This window comes from Pundamilia nyererei, unplaced genomic scaffold (genome assembly GCF_000239375.1).
Source record: "Pundamilia nyererei isolate P.nyererei 1_Seehausen unplaced genomic scaffold, PunNye1.0 scaffold00066, whole genome shotgun sequence".
NCBI classification, from domain to species: domain Eukaryota; kingdom Metazoa; phylum Chordata; class Actinopteri; order Cichliformes; family Cichlidae; genus Pundamilia; species Pundamilia nyererei.
The window spans coordinates 1,524,013-1,533,386 of NW_005187467.1; the positions used below are offsets into that span (position 1 = coordinate 1,524,013).

The 9,374-nt window shown below is 38.7% G+C and overlaps 1 protein-coding gene across 9 annotated transcripts in view; it reads right to left on the minus strand.

Moving 5' to 3' along the window:
- tenm4 (teneurin transmembrane protein 4) overlaps positions 1–7,356 on the minus strand; it is a 144,042-nt gene extending 136,686 nt beyond the window's left edge. For all 9 annotated transcript variants that reach the window (XM_005735955.2, XM_005735954.2, XM_005735953.2 and 6 more), the window contains exon 1: positions 6,864–7,356. The gene's annotated coding sequence lies outside the window, so the exon portion shown is untranslated. The remainder of the gene's footprint in view (positions 1–6,863) is intronic.
- Positions 7,357–9,374: the final 2,018 nt, after the last annotated feature.

A 9,374-nucleotide genomic window follows, 5' to 3' on the forward strand; every position in this document is an offset into this window, starting at 1 on the left:
TCTGCTCTTTTAGACCAAACTGCTTGATAATTTCCACTTTGACATTCAATTTATGACACATTTTAGGCTGTGGACCATCTCAGTTTGCTTAATTTGCTGCCTCAATGGTCCATTTTGTTTTGCATTTGCTTTAATATATTTTGTTCAAATATTTGAGCAAATTCTACTTAAAACCAAAGCTATTTCACTGGTCTCAATAGAGTGATTATTATCTAGTGAGCCTTACCAAGATTTGGTTTTGGTTTATGTAGTGCATCTAAACCTTCAAGGAAACAGCTGAGCTGTGGACATGCAGCTCTGCATACGCTTTGGGTGACAAGAGACCCAGGGGAATTTATTTCCCAATTCCTGCTTGAAGACAAATGTAGGCTATACCAGCTGTAGTACTTCAAGTCATGGTTAACCTTGTTGACATACAGCAATGAATCATTTAGCCTAACATAATTAGTCAAAATAAGTGTACTCATATCAACTTCAAGAGTAAAAACTCAGGGGATCCCGTGGATTAGAACAATATAACATGCAAGGCACAAACTAGCATTGTATTGGGTACAAGTGAGTAATTGAATGCTTTCGTGAAAAAATCTAAGCATGTTAGAATTCAGATTTTTGCCTCATGTGTGATCTAACTCTATATTTCTATTAGATTATACTGCAATTCTAGTCAAGAAAAAAATAACTTTTTTTTTTTTTTAATTAATTGCAGTTTTAACCGATATCTTCCTGGAAAAGACGTAGATGGTTAATAGGAAAAAAAAATCTGTATGTGTATTTGTCCCGTCTCCTTTTTCTCTTCTCTTTCCCCACACCCAAAACAGGTCAAGGCAAATGCCTGCCCCTGCCTGAGCCTAACTTTCTTCCTATTAAAAGATAGTTTTTCCTTGCTATTGTTGCACAAGCCTGCTCGTAGGGGATCGAATGATTTTTGGGGGTTTTTCTCTGTGATACTGTAATGTCTTTACCTTATAGTATAAAGTAGTTGAAGGCAACTGTTGTTGTGATTTAGCTGTATTTAAATAACAGTGAAATCATCATCATCATCATCATTTATTTATATAGCACTTTAAAAACACACCTGGTAGACCAAAGTGCTGAACAATACAACTATAAATAATAATAATAATAATAATATAAATATAAAGATGAACTGTTTAAAATGACAGCATATTTTTGGTACAACCACATTTTGCAACTATTAACTGGCAAAGATCCTGCGAGCACCAACAACCTTTCTTTAACTGTTAAATTTGACATTCTTAAAAAAGGACAAGTGAGAAACTATCATGAAACTACCTGACTATATCCTGGCGTTCAAGAAGCTGCCGAATACGCTGGGGGCATTATCATCTGAGAATATGGAGATAAGCTCAGAGAACAGTGTTTGCACTAAGTGCACCTGGTCCTCTAAAATGGCCTCATATTATTTGGCTGTTAACAACCATGCAAGGCAACCATCAGATCTAATGACCATACTGAGATGGTCATTCGTCCCATTACTTGTCCAGAACCATATTTAAATGTGGGAATGAGATCCTGTCAGTTTAAGCCATGCTTATGCTTGCTTTCCTCTAATTTGTGAAAAAGAAAATAGGATAACAAAGCAGACTAAGATGTTCGAGATTTATGTATTTCAAAGTTCTAACTTCTAAATCCTGGGCAGTACTAATAATTGGAATTACTCTAGAACTAAGTTTCTAATAGCATTTACATTTTTTTTTAAGCAATGAAGTGTTGTCAAGATAATATTTATTCTAATAGAATATATTGATAAATTATAAAATATTTAATACTATTTTCTATCCATAGGCAGAAACTGCCACAGTATTACATCTGCATTTTTAGATAAACACAAGAAAAGGTTATAAAATGACAGAATACAAGTAGTTGAGGCACTATGGTGACTTACAAAATCTGGTTGTATGTTGTATGCACACATGTTCAATTCAATTCAATACAATTTATTTATTTATAATGCCAAATCACAACAACAGTCACCTCAAGGTGCTTTATTTTGTAAGGCAGACCCTACAATAATGCATACAGAGAAACACACAACAATCATATGACCCCCTATGAGCAAGCACTTTGGCGACAGTGGGAAGGAAAAACTCCCTTTTAAGAGGAAGAAACCTCCGGCAGAACCAGGCTCAGGGAGGGGCGGCCCTGTGCTGCGACCGTTTGGGGTTACAAACAAAGCCATTACCTAAAGTAGGTAAGGTACCATTACCTGTAACCTAAAGTAGAAGTGAAACTGTGAGTGAACGATAGGAAACAGGCGTTATATTATGTTTTTGATACGAGAGAGCAGAAAAGGCAGCTGATATCTATAAAAATGCAAAAAATGACCACTGGAACTGATTCAAATATTCTCAATCGATGTAAAATAATTTGACATTTTTTTGAGAACATAGCTGCAGTTTTGTTTTATCTATTTCTTTTTTGTTTGTTCGCTTTAGCTCTCTGTAATTCTGGCCTAAAGTAAACGTTTGAAATTTTAATTTGTGCTTCGTGAGAGAGCTGAAATTCTGACACTTCTTTTATAAGCATCTAATGCAATTAAAAAGGAGAATGTTGATTTTTGACAGCTATTATTTATTCAGGGTGTAGTTTAAGTTTGAAGGAGAGGTCTCGTTCAACCTTCCTTTGATTTGTCTCTAATTAAAATAAAAGGATATACTCTGGTGCTAAGTTAATGACTTTAGCTATTACATTCAGACACCCTGTGGTTATAATCATGAGCCTGCCCAAGGTGTTTACTGTACACGAACTGGTGATCTGAACATGTCATTTGCAGAAGCAGGAAACAGACCAACAAGTAGCCAGTGGCAAGAAAGAAACAGCCGCTGCCAATGATGTTACATTTCTTTAACAAAGTCTATTTTTTTCTTCATCCTTTTCAAATCAAATCAGTGGCATAGACAATAACGTTATATCCAACAACAACACATAAAATAACAGCAACTGGTAAGAAATTTCACTTAAAAAAATATACAAAATAGTCTCTGCGCAACAGAACGGCTGGTTTTAAGCCATAAAAGATGATTAATGCATGAACTATGGCTATCACTATAAATGTGCCCTTAGTTCAACTAACCACTTTACTTTGATTTTTCTTCTTTTCTATCTAAAATGAAATCAGATATGGGAGGATAACGTAGTATAGCGTAAGAAAAACAGGCTAGTGCTCTGTTGTGCCACTGAGCAGACAAGCATATATCAAAGTAGAATTTGTAAGGATAATCAGTACAACACCTGCAAGTTGTCATTAGCTTCTGCAGCAGCGAGAGTCATCTTAAAAAATTGCTACACGTATACTATGAAATGTCGGACACAAAGGGGAGTCTGTTGCCGTGTTCCCAAGAGGAGAAATACTATCCTGTGTCCGGGGGCTCAAGTGCATAATTTCACCCTCAATCTCACTCCTCGAATACTTTGAGTGATTCTGACTTTCAAAGCCCCATACAGGTGTAAGATTCCACTTCTTTTTTTAAATGATGCCATAAACTGCAACACACATGCAAACAAAAAAAGGATTTCAGCACACCTGACGTGAGATCAAATGTTTGTTTGTTCATATTTCCCTTCATTAATAAATCTGTAAGAGAATAATATTAAATTAAAAAAGAACCTCACTCTTTTTTTTTTTTTTATCTGGGACTTTTGGATTTCTCTTTGTTTACCTAGTGAAATGGGCCCCAGTGCAGGCGGCACAGCAGCAATACAGCATCAAAGTTAACTTCTTGAGGTATGTTTTTTCAAGGAACCGAAACCACCAAGGTGAATTCAACTGGGAACTGCTCTGCATTGCAATTTTCAGCCTCTTTAGTTGTTTAAAAAGTCCTTAGCTTTTTCAGTTTTTTCAGGCACTTGTCACTTCACATTTTTGTTGATTTACCAACTCACAACAAACCCCATGAAGCTTTCTAAAAGCACTAAAACAGACTGCCTCGAAAAAAAAAAAAGAGTTCTATTTTTAAAGTCAGGTTGACAAGTCCCTGCTCTTTTACTTCAGTTTTGTGCACGTCCAATTAGAATGATTCAGCATAAAATTCACAAAAGACCTGATCTAGTGTTATTAGTAGTACTAAGGAGGTCTGATTTTCCAGAAAGAACTGCTATGCTTGATTAGCTGGTCATTCGGTAGCACCACATGCTTTTGATTTTTACAGTGTCCTCGACTTGTCACGCAAAGTCTGGAGCTGGCGTGTCAACATTAGGGGAAAAAAAAAGAGGTGTTTGTGCGCGTGTGCGTTTGTGTGGGCACGCTTGAGTGAGAAAAGTGTGCACGTATTGCTTAGCTTTCATGTCGTGTAATCGTGACAGCTAGCCATTAGCTCTATATGTGATAAATCACAGCATGACAGACTGCAGCTTCAACTAAACATAATGCTCCACACTAGATAATTCACCTCTGCCTTTGTTGCACTCAGAGCTTCTAAGATGAAAAAGCATGTGGATCACACACTGTATAAATTAGCAGAAAAAACTAAGAGATAGTATACAAGAAAAATATCACAGATAGTAGTTTTGACTTTATTGACACCCTGATCAATTTAAGGTTTTTAGTCGAGCAAAACAGGTAAATGCTGTATTCCTGTCCATTTAAATAATGGATCCATCATTTAAATGGATGTCACATCCTGCCTATCGTCGTGCTCTTCCCACTGATCAAAGAGGACGTACTCTTCACCCAAACGTGCTATCATTTTTGCTCCCTAGATGATGGTACAGTTCCTACAACAATTATTACTTGAAATACACAATATCCCCCCTGGAAAACTCCATGGGGAATGAACCATTTCATTGTTTCCTCTCTGTCATCCTTCTGCCCCCGAACACTGCCAACATTAGTTCAAACATAACAATCGGTTATAGAATATAACAAGGTCCAACCGCAACTTTGATGTCATCTTTCTTTCAGCCATCTGTCCCTTGGAGAATAGCTGCGCATTCAGTTCACAATAAAATGACAACTAAGGCAAAAAGACATGCAACAGATTTTTCATTTGTGACCACAAAGGGAGGGCTGTTCCCCCTCTTATCATGCAGAGAACTAGTGCTGAGACTGCTTCTCAGAGCTCATCAGCACGACAAAGACAACTGAGAGAATGCAGCCCTGTTCTACAAAGGTTAACCTCGACGGGACCTAACAACTTCAGACTTCTCATTTGATGTTCACTCCAAACACTTGCCATAGAGGACAGAGGGCCCCTGGATTCCCCTGGCTTTAACCTCTCATATCAGAGGTCACTCATCCCGCTACAACCAATGTCACTTGTGAGTTCTGTTCTGTGTAATCTCGCCACGTACACAGAGTAGTTTCTTAATGTTCTGGTTGACTAAAGCAAGTCTTGAGAAAAGCTGGACTATCAGCAGAGACAAGAAACACTGCAGTACCTTTTCTCAGTTTATAAACATTCTTAAAAATGTTCCCTCTGACAGAGAAACTTCACTTTTTAGAACCAACTACTACTTATAAGACTATGTGACTGAGTGGCAAATTGTTGATTATTCAAATGCATGACAAATGCATTCTAATCTGTTTGTTATCAGTTTATGTTTTGTGTTAATTTTTTTAAATTTTTTTTACACAATTCTTTGGTATGACTTTATTTCTAGTTAGACATCATTAGCAACTCGACAAAATCTATCACCGTGATGTAGCACGAGGCCAAAAATCTACGAGCAGCATACTATTCTCAGAAGTGTGGGTGTGTGTGTTAGCCTCACAACTTGCCGAGTCTGAGTGCCCTTCACTCGCAAATGTTTGTATGCTGCATTAATTTAAATAAGGGGATTTATTTATTCACCTTAGTTAATTCAGTTGGTTCGATTGTGACCCTGTGTGATAACCCAGCTTGGAGGGCTCGACTTTGGAAACTTAAAAAGATTTTATAAAAAGGCAGAGTGAAACAGTATTAAATTTACAGTGATGTTGTGTTACAGTTATATTGTCACTTATATCTATATGTGTGTGTGTGTGTGTGTCTATAAACACCAAAGTATGCCCTGTATTAATATTATTAGTTATTAATATTATTACTATTATTATGCTGCAGCAAATCAGCTATGCAGTATTCCCTGGGCCTTGCTTCATGCTTCATTTAAAAGCTGCCGACACAATTCACTAGGCTGGTACTGCTACTCCACTATAAGGCTCCTGCAAAGTTGAATATGGACCCACCTGTATTTTAAAAAAGACAAGGTGTGTGTGTGTGTGTGGGGGGGGGGGGGGGTCTCCAGACACTTCAAACCCATTCATTTGCCCCATGATTTTCACAACAAATAAATAAATAAATGACTTGTAACATAATGTAATGTCGCAGCCTACTCTTAGAGGCAGTCACTGTACAACACAAGGTTAGGCTTACAGTCAAATATCACAGTATTTTAATCTACCTAAATTCAGTCCTTCCACATCCTTATTTATGTGCCTACCTCACATCATTTAGGACACGCTGCAGCCATTCCTAATCCTCAGCCTGCCAGGAAAAGCAAGTATGGACTTTTTGATCCTTTTGCTCGATGTCAGATCTACACAGCGCGATGTTAAGGCGGTCTGCAGACCCTTTGGGCTGCTAAAACCGAGGAGCAGGTAAACCTACCGTGCTGCACCGCTCACGAAGCCCCCGTTAATCTCTCGCTCGCTCTTCTTAACGTGCAAAGCAAAGCGGGCAGATTTACAAAGAGCCAGCACAATCAAACGCTATGTTCAAAAACAACACACGTCTGTAGTGGAAGTGATCGCGGCTCCGTGCGTTAGTTGTCCGTTTTTGCTCAGCTGCTGCATGATGTTTGTGTGCCGCTGACCCTGTTTTCTGCAACACAGGCACACACACAAAAATCAGTAAAATAAACCTTACCATTCTGAAGACACATCCAACGAAGCAGGCCTGTCCCGTTGACAATTCACTATTTCAGTCTGGATTGCTCCCCCAAAAGCTCTTATGCTTCTACTTCGCCGCCGTCTTCTTCTTCCCTCCCTTTCGTTTTGATAGTAACCGGAGTATTTCCACTGTGCACGACACGGTACGGCTGAAAGAAATCCTCCTCCTCCTGCTCTTCCAAGGTGCCGCTGCTGTTGCTGCAGCTGCTTACAGTGCTCTCAGAGAAGCAGCACACATGTACGAGAAAGGCAGCCGTCCAAGATGCCCATTTACATGCACAGCCCTAATTGAACGCCTTCAAAATCCTTAGGGAGAAATATGTTAAACAGTCCCCGAACACAGAGTGGGAGATAAGGTGACACGCCAGCCGACGTGCTGGGGAATGGCAAGCTGCGTGGTCCCTCACGATTTACAATTACGAGTTTGGAGAATAAATGAGTGAGCGACTGTGCGTGGTCGCCCCCTTCGGTATGGGCTACTGGCGCTATATCTGCCCGTTTTTCTCCGCGGAAAATCGCTCTAGTAATAACCCTACAGGGGGGGTTGTCCTAATGTTATTTACATTCAACACATTGTGTTTCATCCTATTCTCCACCAGACACGGAAAACCTATTCGATAGATAACAATTTTAAAGGAGACTTCCGAAACATAATTAGGACTTAATAAGTTAGACGTGAATGATGTCCTCCTATTAAGTTTTGGTCAAAGCGCATCGTTTTTAATAATTATAAAGGTCATAATTAACCAGAATTAGTGTTGCACACTGCAAGTGCGCCCTTCCATATGTGTGCAGGGTGCCAGTTACTGTTACTCAAAATGTCCATGTGTAGTGTTTTATTTTGGAGGGAGATACTTAACCATTACAAATATAGTCTATGAAACATTAAATAAGGTTGCCTACTACTTGTAAAATCAATGGATTGGGAATAAAGAAACATTAAGTTGCGATTTAAAGGTAAATGGTAGATTTTGTGTTAAGTCGCAATTGCTGCTGATGTGATAAAGCTGAATTGTTTCCAATAAAGTCAAAACTACGATGTTTAAAATGGGCTTTCATTAGTAAATGCAACCTAAAATGTACTAATAAAGTTGTACAGCTCAATATTGCAACATTTGAGAATGAGGGTGTTTCCCTCAACCTGTGCTGAAACCGCTGACACTAGAGTTTGGTAGGTTAACGAGGAGACCATCTGTCTTGTTTCATCTGACAAAACTTTTGTCTGGCCAGGTTCTGATCCTAAATCCGCTGCCCCATACTTATCTCAAATTCCTAGTTTCACCTCCTTGGTTAAAAAGACTGGTCAAGAGTTCCTGGCCCTGGAAGTGTGTTTGGTCACCCAGAGAACAAGAGAGGGGCCATGTGTGGCCTTTAATTCACTGCATTGTCTGCCAAAAGCTAATCTTGGCCAGGCTCAGAGTCTTACTGCTCATGGGCTGTGAATGGATGAGTGAAAAGTTAAATATGCTTTCAAATGTAAAACTGAAGACCAGCCTGGTATTGTGGTTTGTGTCATTGTGGGAATGTGAGATTTGCCGTTGACCCAGGCAACAGGAGGAAAAGGGCCAGTTTCAGTTTGAGATGCTGCATTCAGGCTCATGTTTGCATGCAATAGGCTGTAATTCAGTGGTCATTACATTGATTTTCATGCCGCTTCATGTGTAAAAAAAAGAAACTGACGGCTCACAGTGGTAGCCTTTACTCAACCGTCACACAAAATTGATGGCACACTGTATACATCAGACACCCAATCCATGTTGTTCGAGCTCCATGATTTGACCTTCATGATATACTATGTTTGTTTTGGTTAATGCTCATTGCTTTTGTAACATAAAATTCATGGGAAACAAACTTTTTAAAAATCAAATGGACAAGACACGCTTGTAACAACAGGCAGGCAGATCAGTGAAGTGATGATCTTAACAGAGATTTGGTAGAGTAAATAATGAGGAAGTATCTCTACCAGGAGTTGGTGGAGACCAAAATCTGAGCTAAAAGATACCCAGTACCACACTTACATGTGCCACATTGCCAGACATGTGACTATATTGCTTTTAACTGCTTGATTTTTAAACAACTGTTTGTTAACAACTTTGCCTGAAAATAGCTGCTTTAGCCCCTCCCCCTTTATGCACACTTGCTTCTGATTAGCTGTTCTTGAAAACCACAGCTCTAAGAAGATGAAAAATTGTCTCAAGTGATTGGAGCGGTGTGAAGCCAGATCTTTTAGCTCAGTAGAATTACTTGCACATGTGCTGACTGCAATACTTTAAACTTTCACGTGGAATATGAGCATTCACTGTGATATGACTAATATATGCATCAAACACATGACTAATGATCTTTGGCAAAACTGGGTTACACCAGCAGCAAATAAATAAATGCTTACATGCATAAATAAAAATAACACAAATAAAAAATATAGGATACAGAATACAACTGATCATGTGAAAATGCAATTTTCTTTAGACTAAGATAAATTAAATGT